Below are 23,749 nucleotides of genomic sequence, written 5' to 3' on the forward strand. Positions count from 1 at the left end.
GAACCAGATACCAAACAATGAAAGTTAAAAGAATATGAAACACTGAGAATCACTAATTACTGATATTATACTAATTACTGATATTATATTGTGTGTGTGTGTGTGTGTGTGTGTGTGTGTATATATATATATATATATATATATATATATATATATATATATATATATATATTAGGGCTGTCAATCGATACACATTTTTAATCTAATTAATTACATGGTGTCACGATTAATTAATTGCATATACAAATATTTACTGAGAAAGCCCCTCATATAACAATAACTCAATATATAATGATTATCCATATTTATATCAATATATAATTATACATATAAAATATTCAGATAATTAAAATACTTTACATTCCTGTAGCAGAAGAGTTAATAATAATAATAAAAATAATAATACATTTTATTTAAAGGCGCCTTTCTCGGCACTCAAGGACACCGTACAGGGATACATAAGACATTTAAAAGCACCAAAATTAAATAAACAACATTAAAAAAATTAGGTAGAGCAATTGATATCATGTGAGATAGGCATTTTTGAACAGATGTGTTTTGAGTTGCGATTTGAAGTGGAAAAATGAATCGATGTTTCTAAGTTGGGGTGGTAATGAGTTCCAGAGACGGGGAGCAGAACGGCTGAATGCTCTGCTCCCCATAGTGGTGAGACGGGCGGGGGGGACAGACAGGTGTATGAAGGAAGAGGATCTAAGGGAGCGGGTGGATGTTGGATCATGGAGAAGATCAGACAGATATGGGGGGGCAAGTTTGTGGATGGCCTTGAACGTTAACAGAAGGATTTTGAATTGAATACGGAACTGGACCGGGAGCCAGTGAAGTTGTTGAAGAACAGGAGTGATGTGGTGAATAGAGGGGGTTCGAGTTATGATGCGGGCAGCTGAATTCTGGACCAGTTGAAGCTTATGAAGGGATTTGTGAGGGAGGCAGAAAAGGAGAGAGTTGCAGTAGTCCAAATGGGAAGTGACAAGACTATGGACAAGATCAGCGGCAGTGTGTGGTGTAAGGGAGGGGCGGAGGCCATTAATGTTTCGTAAATGGAAGTAGGCAGACCGGGTAATGTTATTGATGTGGGACTGAAAATATAATGTGGTGTCAAGGATGACACCCAAACTCCTAACCTGGGGGGAGGGTGAAACGGAGGAGTTATCAATAGTGAGTGAAAAACTGTCGGTTTTGGATAAATTAGATTTAGTGCCAATGAGGAGAACCTCAGTTTTATCACTGTTTAATTTGAGAACATTTTGGGAAAACCAGGTTTTTATTTCTGTAATACAGTCAGTGAGGGAGGTGGGCGGGAAAGTGAACGAAGGTTTGGTCGAGAGGTAGAGCTGGGTGTCATCAGCATAACAGTGGAATTGAATGTTAAATTTGCGGAATATATTGCCCAGGGGAAGGAGATAAATGATGAAAAGTCACAGAGCCCTGGGGCACACCTGAAGTGACAGTAGAGGGACTGGATTTGAAAGACTTAAGTTGAACAAACTGAGTGAGGCCAGAGAGATAAGATGTGAACCAGTCTAACGGAGTGTGGGTGATGCCAATGGAAGATAATCTGTTGAGATTAATTAATCATTGATAAGGCCATACAAAAACCGGCTTTATAATACAATGTATTGTTTACTACCATATTATTGATCATAAGTCAATCATTGGCATACAGTTCACAGCAATCCATTTCACAAGTGAATTTGTCAATCAGCTGGAGATTTATTATGAGTGCTTGTTTAAGGGCCCGTCAGTTTACACCTAAATCAGACATCTCGGGTGTGTTGCGTCATAAACAGAAAATGTTTAGGTCACTGTGTCAAGTTAAATATAGTTTAATACTCAATCTTTAAACACACCTTGAGATCCCTTAGATCACATTTGCGCTCCTTCGAGTGTTTTGAACTCAAGAACGTAATGCACGTTTGTGTTGTTCTGCCTACTGAAGTGTTTTCTTCACTGTATAAACTGCGCATTGCTCATAGAGCTGACATTTCACTTACTGCCCTCTGGAGTAAACAGGTGGTACTACAAGCTTGCATTTCTCAGGAATCTTCCTTGATGCGTGTCTGACGCAGGGTGTGGCTGGATTGAGATGGTGAAAAATTTGGAAGTTACCCATAAATATTTAACCTCGAATAAAATAAAATAAATTTCCTTCAAACTTATTTATAAGTACTACCTCACTAATTATTTTCCTGTAGAGAGATTTAATTGTGATGTCGATACATTCTGTACATTTTGTGGTCTGCAGGCGGAAATTGTTTTTCATTTATTTTGGATTTGTCCCTCCTCGACTTGTTTTTGGTCTGATTTCTGCAAAATTGTTAGAGATCATATCATTCCCATTTTTCAACTTTGTTTTGAAAATGTTTTATTTGTTTTTTTTTTTAGCTATGACATGGCTCTTCATAAGGAATATTATTTGATTAATGTTCTGTGTTTGTTGGCAAAGTTTATTATTCATGAATGTAAGTATGGTGGTTATAAACCATTAGTTAAAATTTTTAATTCAGAGGTTCAGCAATACCTAAGAACAATTTCCCAATTTGAGTAACAAGAAAGCTGTAAAGTGTATTGAAATATGTAAACAATTTGATATTTTTATTTAAATTGTTTATATTTATTTTCCTTGTTGTTGTTATTTGCTTTAATATACCTCTTGGCTCTAAATGTAAAAGTTTTGTAAGCATTAATAAAAAAAATTGTCTGACGTAGGTGTAATTGATGGGTCCTTAAACAAGCCCTCATAATAAATCTCCAACTGATTGACAAATTCACTTGTGAAATGGATTGCTGTGAACTGTATGACAATGATTGACTTATGAATAATATTATTAATAATATGGTAGTAAACAATACATTGTATTCTAAAGCTGCTTTTTGTATTGTCTTATCAATGATTAACTCTTCTGCCACAAGAATGTAATGCATTTTAATTAACTGAATATTTTTATTTTATATATACATACAGTATATATATATATAATTTTTTAATATTTAACGATAACTATGTATAATTATATATTGATATAAATATGGAATTGTTATTATCATTACATATTGAATTATTGTTATATGAAGGGCTTTCTCAGCAAATATTTGTATATGCGAATAATTGATTAATTAATCGGGACACCATGTAATTAATTCTATAACAAATTTTAATCGATTGACAGCCGTAATATATATATATATATATATATATATATATATATATATATATATATATATATATATATATATATATATTACTTTTATGCTGTCTTTATGTTGTTTTATGACCTTTTGAGCTTCTTTTTTACTACAAAGCTCCATTCAAAAAATGTTTACAAGTTGCAGGTTTACAGTTGAACATTTATTCTTATTACTTTCAGAAAGGCCTGATTGAATTGCATCGTAATCAGTAAACTGCCAGCACATCAATCAAAGCAGGTACAAATAAAATGTCCTGTTCTGTAAGGTTGCTGAAAAACAAAATAGCCAAATAAATTATTGTCGCAGGTATGGTCGTGGCTATTTGTTTTTTGCGGATGATGAAAACAAAGGCATATTTGGGGAGACAGAGGAGGATGTTGGGTAGGAGAGGGTTGTAGCTTGTTCAGGTGCCCAGGGGATGAGGGCAATTTCTCATCAGAGGCTAAGACTCCGAGGCCCATTCTCTCTCCTCAATGAGAACTGAGAGAGATGAAGGGATGGAGAGGGAGCTGGTTAATGCCACACTGCTGTGGCAAACAGCCAGATTTTGCTCAGCAAGAGCAGTCAGAGAAACAGGAGACCTCAGGCGGCTGCTTGACATTCAACCACAGGCTTGTTATTGATCGTTCAATTAGTGATAAAATGTTCTAAACATTTTTAAACAGAGAGCATTTCAGCACTGCCACTCGCAGTTATTGTTGCAGAAATGCAGTTAAGTTTCGATGACTGAAGTCTAGGCTTGTTAAATGACCCAAAACAAATAAATAAAATAAAAAATGCTTCAAAATGCTAGAGTGAATGGAAATTTCCTTTCTAGAAAAACTTTGGGTAACACTTTACTAAAAGTTTGTGAATATACCTGTATAATGCATTATAAAGCCATACATTCCATAATACCTTATAATATGTTTTACTTTCTAATAAATACATAGTGAGACTTTAAAATAGGACAATAATGCAACTAAGCACGACAATCACCCAATGCCATTAAGTTTTATTATGTTGTAATGCATGTCTTCAAAGGTGTAACCATGAATATATAATGTATTATATTGTATATTATAAGGCATTTAAGCTGAAGTGTTTTTTATGTTAAAATACTTTCTTCTCTCACAGAGTAATATGCAAAGACATTTAAAAGTAAGCTATTTTCAGGTTAATTTATCCGGAAAGTATAAATATTGTGGCACCATCAAAACACTGCTCTGAGCATCCCGACTAGCCCCACACAGCAAAATTGGCTCAACCACTGATGTGAGCTGGGGGCGGGACACATTTTTTTTTAATAAAATATCTTTTTGTTTTATGATAAACAACAAAAATATGATATTACAATACCTTTACAACACTAATAATGAAGTCCATGCAAAGACAGATTAAAGACAGAGTAGCAAAAGTGATTCTTTCATCTGCTCTACTGAAAACTATTTCTCCTCTCATTTGTATTCAGTACACAAAATCCATTCACTTCTCCATCCACTATGAACACAGAAATCATCCTTTCTCTTTCACAGATTGAGGAAAAACCAAATGTGAAGTGCAGTGTGGCGTAAGCGGGGACATGCCATTTAAAGATGCCTGACACAAGTCCAAGGCACAAATAGAATTCTGCTGGAATAACTGGATGCTTCCTCCACAACAAAAATCGCAGCAGTTTTTTTCCGTCCCTGTATTACTGCACACTTCATGCTTGCATAAATGTAAGCGAGTTTGTTTGTGTACACGCCTCTGTGTGCATCCATGCAGATGACCAGTTTTGGGTGTGTATGCATGTGAGTTGACTTTTGTAAGTCTGTAGATTTGACTAGTCTGATAAAGGTGAGCTATAGAGGCCACTGTTGACAGATGTTTGATCAGGTGTCTGGTCTGAGATTCTTCTACTGTATCTGTTTTCAGTAAAGCCCCCAGCAAAGCTGCCGCTCATTATCCAGAGACCCCCTTGCAACAAACAGGGCTCAGAGACTGCTATTAATATAGCACCTGTGAGAAATGCAAGACTTTAAAGCCCTTCTATTAGAGAAATGGATTAACTGGATTCCAAAATACACAAGAAAATTTATTTTATTGGAAAATTCATAGATTTTTCTATGTTATATGCATTTTATAAGGTATTCATTTAAAGGTTAAGCTTATTAAAATTCCATTCTCATGAAATGCTATCCATTAATTCATCCATATTATATCATAGAACATAAAAAATAATTTACAGTTAAACAGTTTGTATTGCATTGAAATTGTTAGAATACTGTCAATTGTTATTTGTCAATATGACATCAAAATTTAAGATTTTCTGGCATTTCAGAATAATCAGAGCAACATTTCAGATGCTGTGCGATGATACTGAGGAAATTATGTATTCATATGGTTTGTTAAGCAAACATTCCCATTACTTTTTTGATGCACATCTATATAATGTAAATTCCACAGGAATATAAGAAAATATGTTTCCATTGTAGTTTATGCACAAGTCTTATAGAATAATATATATATATATATATATATATATATATATATATATATATATATATATAATCTACTTCAAGCTTTCGAATACATTTTTAATGTATATTTTTGATATTTTATAAGTAAATAATCAAGCACTGATTATTTAACAATCAAGAAATAAATAATCAAGCAACATCCTACATATCTTTTGCTGTAGTTTATCCTGTTTTACTTGGAAATATGACACTTTGCAAAAGTAAAAAAGAAGGTTGTGAACAGGTATTCACTTTAATTAAAAAATGTCTTAAAGTGTGTCCTGTATACTGTTTACTGTATTGCGATTCAAAATAACTGATAAATTGCCATCTTTTACTTGCTTATCAATTACTAATCTTGATTGGACTTCGTGCAACAAGTTCGAAACATTCTGCTATACCCAGCGCAGTGTGTCAGTGTCAGTAAAAACAAAACAAAAACAAACAACGTAACGGAATAGTGTACCTTGTTTCCAGCTTTATGGAGGTATATCAGTATAGACATTCATACAAATTAAACAAGTTATATCCTTAAACCCAAAAACTGCTCATACAATGCAAGTCAGTTCATTCCAAAACTCGAATAGGACATAAAGGCAGCATAAATGTAATCCATATGACTCGAGTGACTTAATTTCATGTTTTCTGAAGTGACACAATTGCTTTGGTCCTTCCTCACTATAAATATTGACATCCGCATCTCTTTTGCACGTTCATGAGAGAAGCATGTTCAGACACTTCCACACGCTTGATGCATATGCGCTGTACACTAACCAGACACTGTGTTGCCAGGTTTGTGCCTTTTTTTTTAATGCCCAGTTAGTCTATTTTAAAAAAGAGAATTTAAAAAATAGTCATTGGTTGAGCTTTTTTTTGGGGATAAATTTGAAGTGTTTATTATGTATAATGATAATGGTTAATAATTCAGTACCTGGCAACTGAGTGCAGCATCAAAGAGTCAACTTCTTGAAGCCTGCACTGTGTTCCATTTGGGCTGAATGTCAAGATTGATAGTGAATAAAGACATTTTTTGTCTGTTTCTCACCTAAGACATCCGTGTGACACGTGCATACTGTACTGTCAGGGGCGATACTAGGCCGGGATCATTGGGGGGCATTTAGATCTTTAGGGTATGCTACTGTTTATATTTTTGTCAGAATGTGGATTGATCCTTGATAATTTCACTTGGGTTGGTCCCCTTAAAGGGATAGTTCACCCAAAAATAAAAATTCTCTCATCATTTACTCACTCTCATGCCATCCCAGATGTGTATGACTTTCTTTCATCTGCTGAACACAAATGACGATTTTTAAGAAGAATATCTCAGCTCTGTAGGACCATACAATGCAAGTGAATGTCTGCCAATATTTTGAAGCTCCTAAATCCACATAAGGGCAACATAAAAGTACTCCAGACGACTCTGGTGGTTAAAACCATATCTTCGGAAGTGATATGATATAAGCCTTTTTTCCTTTACTTTCTCCTTCTGTTTTTGGTGATTCACACTCTTTTTGCATATCGCCCCCAACTGGGCAGGGAGAAGAATTCATGATAAAAAATTACTTTAATATTGATCTTTATCTCACTCACTCATATCATGTCGTGTCTGAACACATTAATTTAACCACTTAAAAATGGATTACATTTATGCTAAATTTTTGAGGATTTTGGGGATTAAAAATATTGGCACCCATTCACTTGCATTATATGGACCTTCAGAGTTGAGATTGTTCTCTAAAAACATTCATTTGAGTTCTGCTGAAGAAAGTCAGTCATACACATCTCGGATGCCAGGAGGGTGAGTAAATCATGAGAGCATTTTCATTTTTGGGTGAACTATCCCTTTAATTTTTTATCAGTTTCTCACCCACACCTATCATATCACTTCAGAAGATATGCATTTAACCACTGGAGTCGTTTGGATTACTTTTATGATGCCTTTACGTTCTTTTTGGACCTTCTGAGTTCTGGTCAACATTCTCTTGCATTGTGAGGATCAACAGAGCTGAAATTTTCTTATAAAAATATTTGTGTGTTCTGCAGAAGAAAGTCATACACATATAGAATGGCATGAGGGTGAGTAAATGATGAAAGAATTTGATTTTTTGGGTGAACTATTCCTATAATCATGTTTCAAGGTTGGTCCAAGGGACGTCAGACCCGACGGCCTTTACACTATATAGAATATATTGTAAGCTCGACTATCTCCTTCTGAGTGTTTCTTGATCTAATGCTGCAGTGTGTTTTCCTTCAAAACTATTCATATGAAAATTAAAAAATAATACTGATACGGTATTGCTAGGTACATACTGTACAGCAATACTATGAAATATTGTTTTCCCCACCCCCTCAAGCACTGATTCACAAATACAACTATATTTCTATTTTCAAACTTTGGGACAAATGAGCACAGAAGCAAATTCAGCTCGCTCTTATTTATTAGCTTGTTTGTGTTGCGACCTTGTTACGACTGTGACCCTACATTAAGGGCGATATGCAAAGATAAATAGCAGTCTAAAGTGTCTGTGTAAAAGCCGCTGGTCTGCTGGGGTTTCCTTTGTTTTTGTTATTAGAATCATGACAGCGCACCCCAAGCGTGAGCTCTGTACTCTGAGCAAAAGCAAACATGTCATGCGTACCTGGGAAACAATATGGCTGCAGAGAGGAATCAAGTGGCATCTGAAGTGATTGCTCTGTCGTGTTGAACAATGTCAAACACATTTCCTCCATTATCGTCTACTCAGACTGCAGCGTGTCAGATGATATCGAAATGCAGGGAAGTTCTTCCCAATTTCCCCCTCTAATTCACCACGGATGTACTGTATAGTGTGGAGCTGTTTATCAGTATGTGTGCTCTTTTATCAATCTGTATGAGATAAAAAAAGATTGCCTGAGCATTTATTTCAGGAAGGATGTGTGTGTATGGGGGGAAGGATGTATTGGCATTTGGATATATTAGGTGCTATTGAAGGAATCTATATTGTTGCGTCTTCGACTCTTATGGAAGAAGCAAGAAAAGAAGCAGCCCTGAAGTTTGAATTTTGCAACTACATTTATTATTATTTTTATTTGGCCTGTTCTAGACACTGTGTGTAACTGCTTTACTATAGTATTCCAGGATTTTGATATATTGTAAAGATTTAAATTTGTGTATAATTAAATTAAATTTATTTTAATACAGGCATTTTATTTTCATTGTTACATTAGTGTTTGTTCTGTTTTAATGTAAGGAACACCACATGCCCCAATATTTTACCTCTGCTTATGCAAACATTATTATTAAGGCACATGCTGAGTTCATTATGAAGATAGTCATATATGCTGTATGAGCAATGACATGCTTATAATCATGCTTCAAATGCACAATAGCAAAGGTTTCTGTAGTCTGAGCACCTGCCCTGAATGACAGCCATAACTACTTCCTGAGTGCCCTCAAATTGCTTGTCTAGAGGAGTCATCAAACACTGGCCTTGAAATTGCCTTGTAAGAGTGTTTTCCACACAGTATGCTAAAATTCAGTGAATGTACACAGTATGTTTGTGTTTTGTCATTCATTCGAGGAAGGAAATGGTAGAAATGTTCCAGTACTTCACAGTTTCCTCTATGTATCAGCTTACAACAGTCCCCATCATTAATTGCAATAAAAAAGTAACCATTTGTATACTACCAGTCAAATTTCTGGACACACTTGACCAAAATGTTCCTCAATTATCTCAAAACCTTTTAATTTATTGGCATATGCTACACACAAGTAGCCAATGAGTGTCCAGCATACAAAAAGCACTTGTATAACAAGAACTACTACAATACAGTTTAAAATTATGGTAACAATTTACAGTAAGGTTTTCATAAACATTATTAAATGCATTTGGTATCATGAACAAAAAAAAAAAAAAAACAATGTATTAATCTTTGTTAATGTTAGTTAATAAAAATACAATTGTTCATTGTTACTTCATGTTAACTAATACAACTTTTGATTTTAAAAATGCATTATTATTTGGTTAACTAAGATTAATAAATTATGTAAAAAAATTTTCATTGAGTTAGTTCATGTTAACCAATGTTGTTAACTAATGTTAACAAATGGAACCTTATTGTAACGTATAATCAAAGAGGATACCGAATACCTCATGAAGTTGTTTAAAGGAGAATACACAGAGCTGAAATCATTGCATCCCGATCCCATTTTCCCCTCACCACAATTTCCTGTCATCTCTCAAAGATAACAATGAGGTAATAGCTTGAGAAACAAGAATCCAAACTCTATTCGAGCTCCTGAGACCACCACAATCACGCCCACAAGAAATCTGAAAAGCACCACTTCAGTGAACACTTAAACCCATAACCATAAATACACAATTACATTCAGCAACTGTGTTTGTCTTTCTCTCTTTTCTCTACTTTTCTGCTTGAGCTTTAGAAATTCATTGCTGTCTCCTGTATGATAAATTGCTAATGCTTTTCCTCATTTGTGAGATGCTTTGGACAAAAGGTGTCTGCTAAATGAATAAACGTAAATGTTAATGTATTGACTATTTGAACTGATAAGTTCATTTATTTCCACGATGCTCACAGAAGGCATAATTTCATTTGTGATGGTTGGTACCAAGTGTTGAGTCATCCTGGAGTGGGTTGCTCATTTATGAATGGGCAGTGATTTAGGGGGTCAGTTTTTACAATGCACAATAAACATGAATAAATACTTTTCTTATTTTCTAACTCAGGAAAATAAATGGCAGTAATGTTATAACAGTATAAACATCATTAAAACAAGATTAATTTACTTGCATCTTTTTCACCCAGAATGAAAATTCACTCATCATTAATTCACACTGTAAAAAAAAGATTTAACAATAATTTATTATAATAATATAGGCTACTGGTTTTTTTTTTTTTACTGTAAAATCAATGCAGACTAAGGCATTTTCTGTTATATCACAACAAATTACTGTGAAAAAGTAATAATATCACACTGCATTGTGGGATAATTGTGTTTCATTTGAAGTCACCATGGGGTTTAGTTTTCCCTTTGAATGGAATGTTGACTTATTTTCACCTAGCTGATGCAATTGTGTTTAAAGAACATTATTTTTTGCACAGTAAAGTAGAGAAAAAATGTGTTCAATTTAAATCATCTTGACTAAGTCTGATCAAGATGTATAGGCTACACTATACGGTGCATTTGTAGGACAAAGTACATAGTTGCAATTTAACAATGAGATAGTAATGCTTGTAATGCCATGCGGTGACATGATTGATCTGTTATTGCACATAAACTTTTTAGTAGAGATGGCAACCAGTTACGCACAGATATCAACACTCAGCATACAAAACTCAACATTGGTGACATTTAACAAATATTGCAGGTTAAATAAAAAGGTATAGTTGATAATTGTGATTCTACAATCCAGTACTGATACCTTACAGTAATTTCATGGCCCTGTTCACTGTGAAGTCACAGTTTTCAGCTATCATTTAATTAGGGCTGTCAATCGATTACAAATTTTAATCGAATTAATTTCATGGTGTCCCAATTAATTAAATAGCGATTAATCACATATACAAATATTTGCTGAGAAAGCCCCTCATATAACAATAATTCAGTATATAATGATTATACATATTTATATCAATATATAATTATACATAGTTATCTTAAAATATTGAAATATTATATATATATTTATATCAATATATAATTATACATAGTTATCATAAAATATTGAAAAATTCTATAAAATAGAAAATATTCAGATAATTCAAATGCATTACATTCTTGTGGCAGAAGAGTTAATCATTGATAAGACAATACAAAAAGCGGCTTTATAATACAATGTATTGTTTACTACCATATTATTGATCATAAGTCAATCATTGTCATACAGTTCACAGCAAACCATTACACAAGTGAATTTGTCAATCAGTTGGAGATTTATTATGAGGGCTTGTTTAAGGACCCGTAAATTTACATTTTTATTAATGCTTACAAAACTTTTAGATCTAGAGACAAGAGGTATATTAAAACAAACAACAACAAAAAGGAAAATAAATAAATAAACAGTTTAATAAAAATATCAAATTATTTACATATTTCAATACACTCTACAGCTTTCTTGTTACTGAAATTGGGAAATTGTTCTTAGGTATTGCTGAACCTCTGAATTAAAAATTTTAACTAATGGTTTATAACCACCATACTTACATTCATGAATACTAAACTTTGCCAACAAACACAGAACATTAATCAAATAATTTTCCTTATGAAGAGCCATGTCATAGCTAAAAAATATTTTCAAAACAAAGTTGAAAGCTGGGAATGATATGATCTCTAACAATTTTGCAGAAATCAGACCAAAAACAAGTTGAGTCGGGACAACTCCAAAATAAATGAAAAAATGTTTCCGCCTGCAGACCACAAAATGTACAGAATATATTGACATCACAATTAAATCTCTCTACAGGAAAATAATTAGTGAGGTAGTACTTATAAATAAGTTTTCTTAGATTTTATTGATGATTAAATATTTATGGGTAACTTCCAAATTTTGCACCATCTCAATCCAGCCACACCCTGCGTCAGACATGCTTGTGTAGTGTCTCGGGAGCGTTGCATCATAAAAATAAAATCTTTAGGTCACTGTGTCAAGATAAATATAGTTTAATACTCAATCTTTAAACACATCTTGAGATCCCTTAGTTCGCATTTGCGCTCCTTCGAGTGTTTTGAATGCAAGAACGTAAACGTTTGTGTTGTTCTGCCTACTGGAGTGTTTTCTTCACTCAATAAACTGCGCGTTGCTCATACAGCTGAAATTTCACTTACTGCCCTCTGGAGTAAACAGGTGGTACTACAAGCTTGCTTTTCTCAGGACTCTTCCTTAATATGGTCTGGGGGAAGTGCGATTAATTACGTACATTTTTTTAACGCTTTATTTTTTTGTAAAATTAATCGCACTGAATTAGCGCGTTAAATCGAGAGCCCTACTTTTAATTGTAATCAATTGTAGAAATAAAACTGTAAAATATACTGTGAAAGTCATGCAACTGGTAGCCAGGAATTTACTGTATACTTACACTATATTTTTTACAGTGCACCCTCATGCCTCAGATGTGTATGAATTTCTTTTTTCTGCAGAGCACAAATAAGATTTTTAGAAGAATATCTCTGCTATGTAGATCCATTCAATGCCAGCATAAAAGTAATCCATAAGACTCCAGTGGTTAAATCAATTTCTTCTAAACTTGATAAGTGTGGGTGAGAAACAGATCAATATTTAACCTTTTACCAGCCCCAACCAGTAGGTGGTGATACACACGAAGAATGCAAATCGCCAAAAACACAAACGAAGAATGGGAAAGTGAAAATGGAGATTAAAGTAAAAAAGAATTTAAATATTGATCTGTTTCTCACCCACACCATTTTTCTTCAGAATATATGGATTTAACACTAGAGTCTTATGGATTTCTTGCATGCTGCCTTTATGTGATTTTTGGAGATTCATAGTTCTGGCCACCATTTACTTGCATTGTATGGACCTACAGAACTGAGATATTCTTCTAAAAAAATATTTTTTAATTTGTGTTCTGCTGAAGTCATTCACATCTGTGATGGCATGAGGGTGAGTAAATGATGAGAGAATTTTCATTTTTGGGTGAACTATTCCTTAAAGCTCAATCGACAGCATTTGTGGCATACAGTAATGTTGATAACCAAAAATTTAATAAATACAAATATTTTGACTTATCCCTCCTTTTCTTTAAAAAAAGCAAAAATCTGGGTTATGGTGAGGCAATTACAATTTTGGTGTAAAGTCATATCCAATTTTAAAACTTCATTGTCATGATGAGGTAGCACCATAAAACCTAAAAACCCTAAAACGATATTAAAAATGAAGATGAATTTAAACAACTTTATAGTTAAAATTATACACATGTTTTAAGAGAAGAAATAATTTAAGTGCTTTTATAAAATTATAAGCTTCACTTTTTCGAAAATTGGCCCCATTCACTTCCATTGTAAGTGCCTTACTCTAACTGATTATTTATTTATGTTTTTTATTTTTAAAGAAAGCGAGGGACATGTCATAATAATTTTAATATTAAAATAACTTTATAAATTTGTTTTTAAGGATGTTTAGAGATTTTTACTGGAAAACAAGACAAAAATACTGAGTAAGAAAATCTTTTTATGCAGTGTGCTCTGTCACTTTACTTCAAAGACCTGTTAACATCCACACCACTTTCCCTTACCCGCTCTTATTATCTTTCCTTATCTCTCCCTGCCTGACTCAATGGCAGCTATTTAAACTCCCTCACACAAATGAATGGCACAAAACACCATTTCAATTAAGATTTTTTCCCCTTTTTACTTCTCTTTTCTACACGGATAACTGGAACCATTGAGTACATCCTGAATTACTGAAAGTAGGTTATCATTTTCTTTGCCGCTTTTCCCATTTAATTTCAATAAAGTATTATGCAAACCCTGAGAGGCGCTTGGCTCTTGGCATCTCTCTGCATCATCCACAATTTAAAAGCAAACAATCCCATAATAAATAAATAAAATTGCCTTTCCTAAATGTTATAGTCATCTAATTACAATCATCTGCTTTTTATGCCTGTGCCCATTTCTGCCAAATAAACTTTCTATGAATAGAGCAATAAAATACAGTGAGGAAAGAGATAATCTAAGGCTATGACATTGGGTCTCATTCACTAACCATGCACTGTGAAAATGTATGCAAATATCACAGACCTACTATTAGCAAGCATTTTGCTTGTTTTAACCATTATTAAAACAATATTTTATCTGTAAACAACATTTCCCATCTTATGTAATTTGCTTCTTAAGTAAATGTATTTTGTTTTAAGGAGGTTTAGAGCTGAAGCTCTTGTCTGTGCCTAAACTAAATCTAATAAAAAACACAGTGGTAATTCTCAGGCACGCTGTGTGTGGTCATTAACTTCATTGACGGGAGGAAGGATGACACAGTACAGGGTCCTTAGCCAGCTAACAAGTCCCCCTTACTGTTCCCAGATGGTGCTCCATTGTTTTAAGGAAGCCTTATGTCCTCGTTAGACCCACAGACCCAATGCAGACCCAGCCGACTCACACCATCTGTCCCCTTGAGAGATGCCTCATAGCAGGACAAAGTTAGCAAGGACATCTGACCAATGAGGCTGTTTCATTATGGCAAAGAATTCAAATTGCATGCACCTGTCACTTTGGTGCAGTCAATAAAGTGATATACAGTCTGTTGGTTTACTTCACTCAACACACGGCCTCTGCACATAGTAGGAAAGAGTAACAATTAACAAGAAATATTTTATAGGCCAAGAAAACATTGTCAGGCATGTTTGCACATCTCATAGAATGTCCAGATGTCTAGCTTTGATGGGAACAAACCTGGTACTGTTGACACTTCACTAATTTCAACTTCAATACTTGAAGTTTAATTGTGGTCCTCAAGTTTTAAGTGCAATCAAAGTGGTGCCAAAGTTGCAAAAAACAGTGTTAAAGGTATAGTTTAACCAAAAATGTACATGTATCATTGTTTTTTTTTCTTTCATTTGGTTCCAAACCCAAATTACTTTGTCATTGGCTGAATTTGTTGTTTGAAAACTCAATTTTCAGTTTCCTAACATCATAATTTTCCAACGTATGTTGTACTAGAGAGCATTATAGGTGAAGGTTTGGTGCTAATCGTAAGATTTTCTGCAACATGCACGAGCCTATGCAGAAACTAGAGTGTATGGCCATACATGCAATGTTTTGTTCCCTCCAAGGAACCAAGGTTACGTTCGGAACAAGACATTCCCTTTCGAAGAAACTTCGACGTTGTGTAAAGATACAGTTGGGACGAATACCATCACACCATGCAAACAGTAGCTGCCAACTACTTGCCAAGTAAGTGTGGCAAGCTTTTAGCGGTGTATAAGCGAACTAAAACATTTAAACCTCATGAACTTACTCCTATTACAACAGAAAGAACTTGGGAAGCTGGAGTCAAACTCTCATCCAAATCATAAAAGATAACAAAACTATGCGCAGACCATCCTGCCACCATACAAATGGTTTCCAAGGATGCACCTCTAGCCAATGCCCATGATGATGCCAAGCTCCTCATAGAATGGGCTCAAATACCCAGAGGCAAAGGCAAACCACAAGCCTCATAAGCACTCGAAGTTGCATCCACAATCCAATGAGACAGTCTTTTCTTGAACAAAGTGTTTCCCACAGTATTTTGTGAGACTATGGGGGGTCCGGGTGCAAGCTCCCCCATAAGAAAATAAGGAAATACTTCCATCTGGTGCACTATGAGAGAAAAATTAAGAAGCTAGTGTTGTGCTCTTGTAAACAGTTTTGTGCTCTTAAAGCTGCTGTAGGCAACTTTGAAATAAATTGAATTGTGAGAAACAGTGCCCCCAATTCTTCCCCGTATATATGATGTTCTTCACCCCCTCTTCACTTCATGCTCTAACCATTCTGAAAAGCAAGGTACAAACTAGTGATGTCAGTTTCAGCTTTTAATCTTTTAACGTTACCTCAGTCTGCTAACGCTAGCTAGCTAGTATACAGGGCAGTGGTGGCTCAGCGGTTAAGGCTCTGGGTTACTGACCAGAAGGTCAGGGGTTCAAGCCCCAAGACACCACTTTTGGGCCCTTGAGCAAGGCCCTTGAACCTATCTGCTCCAGGGGCGCCGTATCATGGCTGACCTTGCACTCTGACCCCAGCTTAGCTGGGATATGTGAAAAATAAATTATTTCACCATGTATATGCAGAAATGTATGTATAATGTGTGACAATTTATTTTTTTTTATTTAGTGAAGCCGTAAGCAGTGTAACGTTATGTCAATTAACCTAGTAATGCTAACTTTAATTTACGTTAATAATAATGATTGTAACTTTTTTATTTTTTTTGCTTTTGCTTCTTTTGTAACCCAACCAAGTATAGTTATTATATTACATTATATTGTATTACATTACATTATATTGTATTACAATAATGATATTACGCAATAGTAAAATATTTCTGTCTTCAATTCTTCATTTTCACACATTATTTTACTCTCTGATGAACTCACAAGCCCTCATTTCTCATGAAGGAAGACTTCTCTTTTTTGGATGTTATCATCTCCACAGAAATAGAGCAGGGCATCTCCTCTGTCTCACTGCCTGTTATTAACACTGTGTGAATAAACCCACTATGACCAGGGATATTTGACATTACATGGCTATTAAGTGAAACTGGAGTGCTTTGCGTTCATAAAATTTAATTTAAATGAAAAAAATATATATTTTTCCGGGAGTTTGGCGCAAGTTCTTGCTGAAGCTATAAAACATTATTTGCCTAGTAAATAATCACATCCTATTGTAGGGTTTCTTGGTTCAGGTTTGGGGAATGTACAATTAATATTAATGATTGTAATCAATGATTAATCATACGGTTTGAATAGATAACAATACATTCTAAATTGCCCCAAAAAGGGGTTATATAGCCCAAACGTCTGCTTCAGATATATATAGATAATTAAACACAACAAATTATAATTAATTAGGAATATACATCATATGCAGACAGGCTGTATTAATTTTCAGAACACCTTAATGGAATTAACCCGTACCGCAACCAATCAGTTCGTCCACCGAACCACTTTGCTTGATACTCTTGATCAATTCTCCAGAAGGTTTATTCTTAGTATAAGCTCACTTAATCAAAGCACGTTAACTTACTTTGATAATATCAGCTCGTAGCTTAAAATCGCACATTAAAGAGGCTTTGTTCTATGACCAACAAACACAGTAATCAAGCGTATAATTGGGTTTAATACAAGGAAATAGGATATATCACTACACTTAACAAACATAGAACACATTTAACAACAAACATTTAACATAGAACAAACAAAGTAAACAGGAAGGAAAATAAAGAGATTACAGGGATAGCAAACTTGTTACAACAGTTAAACCTTAAGAGCCAGCAAGGGAATTACACACTTTAACGCATTTGAAATTAGATGGAAATAATACTTGCAAAATGGACCTTTGTGTCGCTGAACAAGACTGCGTGTGTGCGTGAATGTCCTCGTTGCGTCCATGAGCTGGAGGATTTCTGTTGGTGCTTCCGGAGCGTGGATCGCTCGCGGGAAGTTCAAAGCATCTTAGGAGTAACGGTTGAAACTGAGAGAGAGTCCTTTCACCCGGAGGATATCGGACTGCTCCAAAAACATAGAGTGTTGAGCTTTGTCCGAAGACAAGAAAAAGACTGAGATAAACGCCAAATAAAACAAAAGACATGTCTGACGAGAGTTTGAAGAGAAGTTGAAGAAAACTTGAAGAGGTTCAGAAGAGTACGGGAGTAAGAAAGCAAGAGAGCAAACGGACAAGAGTGCAAGAGGACAAAAGAGAGACAAAAGAGAGACAAAAGAGAGCGATTCAACACCAGATCCTGACTTTTAAGGTAGGGAGGTCACACCTCCTTTGGGAGGAATGACCCAATGAGGCCCCTCAGTTTTGGCGCGAGATGGTTCCCTTTGTCTTGTCAAGGCTCGTCATTTGCCTAATTTACAACAGGGTCCGGATGTGGTTTGAATCACTCAAAAGATGGTAAAACATAGCAGAATACATTTTAATGTAACCTTATATATATATTCAGCTAGGGCGAGTCGTAAGGTTTAATTTGATACCAAGAAACTTGTATTTGGTACACTTAAAAGTGAATATATACTCTTAGACTCTTTATATAAGCCCTCAGAGTTTAACTACACAACTAAATAATCTTAACTAGTTTGATATAACAGCAGAAATACCCAAGCATACGGGAATAAAACATATTTCCTTAAAAATAAGCCATTTCTGAGTTTTAAATGGTAGGAACGTGTGTGTATAGATTTTCAGTGTGTAGATGGCGATATCACGAGTGTCTCTGGAGAGGCTCTTTGGGTTGTAAAAACGTCAAGAAAGCATTCTAACTCCCAGACTCGCTGGCACTACCCGGTGATTTAGATGGGGAGGATCAGAGTGTGGGTTTTTAGGACCCTTAGTAAAAATGTGTGCCTTGCATTCAGAATTAATGAGTTCATGATTTTCCGTTCATACTCTACACTATACTGTGATGTTACCTACAGTATGTGCAATGAACAGAACATGTCCTCCAGATTCATAGAGTGAGACAGGGTGAAATGTGCTATATTGAAAGAGTATGGCTGGAGTTGTGTGAGTGAACACTAAATCCCATCGGCTCAGGGGCACAGATGCAAATTGTATTTTCCGCTATTGTTTTTGGATCCCCATTTTTCTTGGAGGTAAAGCATTGGAGTCAGCAGAATTTTCTCACAACAGAGGGGGAGACAGATATATAGAGAGAAAGAAACAAGGAAAAAGAGGAAAAGAGAGAGATAATTATCTGTCTGGCCTTGGACTGGGTTGAAGCCCCTCATAATGTATTCATAACAAAGATATCTGCAGATTCTACCAGCTAAAACCATATGCTGACCTGGCAACATTTAGATTTTCTCTAAATTATTGATAACATGTAAATACTGTGTATTTTGTGCTTTCTGTGCCCTAATGAGCCATGGCTCAGAAGAATCATTTGTCAGACGAATCATGAATGTTTTGGACTAAAAGCCTGGGTTTGTTTTGCATTTACCAATCAGTCGGACACCTCTGAATCCAAGTGAGCAAAGTCCATCAATTCTGAAATGTTGGTTTTAGGCAGCTCTGTGAACTTTTGAATCCTAAAGACATAGCACTTTTTAGAAATAGGTTGAAAATGATGAACAGTCATATCAGTAACCCAATAAAAGATGTTTAATTTTCCATTGAGCAGGTGCCATCCTGACAGTACAACAAACTGTCATGCAATTGACTACCACCATTAAAAGCAACAATAACAACAGTTTACTTTATATAGTGCTTTCAGACAATGCTCAAACAGGAAATAACATGTAACCAATATAACATCTACAGACAACAACGGAACCCAAGTCAACAGTATAGTCCAGAGTGATGGTATGGTTCAGCAGGAGTGTCATCCACCAGACAGTCCAAACAGAATGAGTGCAAATGGAAAGACAGATTTGGAACACAAAAAGGCTTTGGGTTCCATGTCACAGTCTCCTTTGGCTTTCTCACTTGGAATATAAATACAAATTATATTTTTTAAGGCAAAATCTACAATCACATTTTTCATCAAACTGCACAACGATGACTTAAGGACATAACAGACATTACACCTTCATGTTCTGTTAAAGCAATATAATTTGTGAAGCTGCTTTGAAATGATGTGTGTTGTGAGAAGTGCTATACAATAAAAATGACTTGACTTTGGAAAATGGGTGTCAGTATAGAGTCCAAAACTACAAGTACTTCTGGGACCGATGGAATGAGTGTCAGGTAAAAACTTAGTGAGTGCAACTTTTAAAGGCTTAAATGTTGTTGTATGGAAAAGACATGCACGAAAATTCTTCAAAATGTCTCTTATTCTGTTCAGAAAAAATAACAGCAAATGGGTTTGGAACCACATGAGGGTGAGTGAATAATGCAATACCGACCTCAAACTACAAACTCAAAAGATGTCTATATAACATATAAAACATAAAAAATATTTTAAACATTTTAAATTAAGGGTTCAATCAACAACAATCTCTCCAGTCTCTCACAGAAGTTGATGAATTACCAGGTTTGGCCCAAAACTTCCCTATCCCACGAGGACAAACAGAATGAAAACTCCTAATGTTTGCTTTCACTGTGTTTTTATCAAGTGGGCTCTTATATCACAGAGAGCAATTAGACAGCATTGGTTTTCCTTTGCCTTAGTGTTTTTTTACAAGGCAACATTCAGCTGAGATTACAATTAATGGATGAGATCTAAACAGTCTCTCCTTCTTCACCTTCCCACTTATCTGAAGGAAAGATAAACTAACATTAATTACCGATCTGAATCCAGGATAATTTCCAAGGCCTTTATTTTTCTCTCCTCTCGCTCTGAAACTGTCCTGTCCTCTCTTCATGGTTTTCAGAACAAAACCACACTTTAGCCTGTCGGTATGACTTCAGTGTTACACAGCCACAATGCTTTAGTCTTTATTTAATATGGCAGCAGACTTTTGTGTCAAGTACAGACACTGCTGTAACATCTACACAGGGGAAACTGTTTTGACTGCCAAAGCCAAAAATTCAAATGTGGGTATGGTTTCTTTTGATGTTACTGTTGAATTTGCGAGAAAAAACAAAAAAATATTTTCAAATGCAAAACAAATGTAGAAAATTGTGATCATGTGAAGGACTTTTAGTTGTTTGAAAGTAAATCTTTTAAAAGCCTTAGATTAGTCTGGGATATTGTCAGTGTTTTTTCAGTGTAATTTCCGATAACATTAGTTCAGTCCAGACCATTTTTTTTTTTTTTAGCAAAGTTCAGATCAAATCTTTTTAGTTCAGTTAAATTAAAAAATGTTGGAAATGAGTTGAGTTCAGTTTAGTTCATATATTTTTAAGTCCCGTTTTGTCCAGATCAGTTCATTTCAAAACTTTTGTATTTAGTTTAAATCTTGTGCATTCAGTTCAGTTATTTTAGTTCAGTTCAGTTCAATGCAAATAATTTGAGTTAAGTACATTTCAACTCCTCTTAGTTCAGTAGACTTCAAATATTTTACATCCAGTTAAGTTTATGTCACCTGGGGGTTGTTTCATAAAAGAAGCTTAGAAAAGCGGGGATTAAGCTCCAAAACCCGACTTGAATTAACCTAACAAATCAGTTGGGGCTTAAGGTGGTTTCATAAAAGGTAATTCAAGTTCACGCAATCTCACTAATTTGAACCAGGTTTATCTAGTCTAGATAATTGCGCGTGCACGCTATTCTTAAGAAGCCCTGATGGTGGAGCATAGATTCATCAATTTAACATGGCAACTAAAGGGAAAGAGAGGTCAGTGATGTTCACGGCAACTGAGCAGCAATTACCTCTCGAATCTTACGAAGAATTTAAACACATGATTACAAAAAAAGGAAATACCGCAGCAATTAATAAAACGAGAGAAAAAGGCTGGCAGGAAATTGCTGATCGTCTCAATGCGTAAGTAGCAATTAATGCAGGCCTACATTACTATATTTTATTAAAGTTAAATTAAATGTTTGTCACAATACATTGAAGTGTGTGTGTGTAACTTTTACAGCAGCAAATTAAGTGAAGAAAAAAGAACATGGCAGCAGGTGAAAATAAAATATAAAAATATTGTTCAGAATGGTAAGTATTAATTATAAAGTATAAATCTATGTAAATACTTAAGCATAACCAGCTTGATGTTACAACTGTCCAGTCTCATGATGTTTAATAATTGCAGCTGCCAAAAAGAAGAGTGAGGTTGCTGGCACTGGGGGAGGGCCACCAACAGCCAACTTTACTCCTGCAGAGGAGCTGGCATTAGACCTGAATAAAGGGAGGCCTGTCATTGAGGGAATAGAGGGGGAACAGCATCTGGATCCATTCCATCCAGTATAAGAGATCACTACTTAAAAGGTATTTTGTTTATTTTATTTATTTTTATTCTTGCATTCCTAACTAAATCTTTTTGTTTTATAGTGATGCCAAATTCTGTGTGCTTTCTGGATCCACCAGACATCATGCTGAACCCTGTGAGTATGACAGTATGAGTTTAAAGCACTGATTTGTCAAGTGGTGATTTATTAAACCAAGTTTAATTAATGGTTTTAGGTTGAAGGCCCATCTACAGTTGAGGAGGATGAGGAGACTGTGTCAGTATGTTCAAGGAGGCCTGAGGTAGGCACAGATTTGCACATTATATATTTAAAAGCCTACCTGTGAGGTGCTAAATTGTGTGTGTTTCCATTATTGGCAACAGGATGCTGACACCCTTCTAGAGCCCTCTCAGTCTGGGACCACATGTGACCAAGTGAGTATTAAAAAATTACAAACAAAGTGCCAAGAGCACTAGATCAAATTGAAAAAAACTTAAATTTCTGTTCCTACAAAACCCAGAACATAAAGGGAGTCTACAAAAGGTATCTCCTGAAACAAATGGAGGCCATAGATACTGACATCCAATATAAAAAAACTCAAGATGAGAAAGTTGGAGCTGGAAATCCAACAGCTTGAGAAAAATGCAAGTAGAACTGCCATATTTAAAACAATGACACATGACCTTTTTGTTTTTGACCACATTTAATTGTATGTTTTCACCCCCAACAGCCAGCTTCAACCTAAATAAAATAAAAAATAAAATATGACTTGTGTGTCTGGTAAATTAAGGGAAAGTGAAAACTTTTAACATGGTTTGGACAGTATTAACCAAAATAATTATTGGCATAACTGTCTCTTATAACCCTGCCTATTTCATTGTCATCAAAAATGCCTTCAATGTCCCAGTCTTGCTCTACAACCATCCTTGGTTGCCTCTCTCTCCTCAGACAGGCAATGTTATGTAGCACAACACATGCAACTACAATGTCACATGCCCTTTGTGGAATCACTCTGAGGTAATTCAGGCACTGGAACCTTGACTTGATGAGCCCAAATGCCATCTCTATACGAGCTCTTGTGCGTGCATGGGCAATATTGTAGTTGTGCTGTGCCTCAGTCTGCGTCTCCTGATAGGGAGTCAAGAGATAAGGCAGGCATGCTTATCCCTTGTCTCCCAGCAAAACTCCTGAGAATTGACCTGAATCAAAAAATAAATAAATAAATACATTTTAAGCATTGAATTTGGTGAAGGTATTTTAAAGCTGTAGTTTTTGCTGTATGTTAAGTGACTAACATACCTTGTGCCAGTTGGTGGTAAAGAGAAGCGGCCCGAAAGATTCTGGAATCATGCACTGAGCCAGGCCATTTGCCTCTACATTTGTGATGATGCAATCTGCATCACAAATCATCTAAATAATTAAAAATGTAGGTCACTACATTGGACTTACATAGATATATATATAAATAGAATTGTTAATGCATTTGCAATGAATAGAACACTGGTGCCCAGCTTATTGTAAAGAACAATCGCTTCTAGCCTACAATATAATCTCAGTGGGACTGTACCTGTACATTGATGC

General features: G+C 35.2%; 1 long non-coding RNA gene across 1 annotated transcript; it reads left to right on the top strand.

Annotated features, from left to right (window-relative positions):
• The first annotated feature begins 21,619 nt into the window (after positions 1-21,619).
• Positions 21,620-22,857, top strand: LOC127634390 (uncharacterized). The gene is made up of 6 exons (XR_007969344.1): positions 21,620-21,764; positions 21,865-21,935; positions 22,033-22,184; positions 22,272-22,324; positions 22,404-22,469; positions 22,552-22,857. It is a non-coding gene; the product is annotated as an uncharacterized LOC127634390 (long non-coding RNA).
• The last annotated feature ends 892 nt before the right edge of the window (positions 22,858-23,749 follow it).

Source organism: Xyrauchen texanus, chromosome 4 (assembly GCF_025860055.1).
Source record: "Xyrauchen texanus isolate HMW12.3.18 chromosome 4, RBS_HiC_50CHRs, whole genome shotgun sequence".
NCBI lineage: Eukaryota > Metazoa > Chordata > Actinopteri > Cypriniformes > Catostomidae > Xyrauchen > Xyrauchen texanus.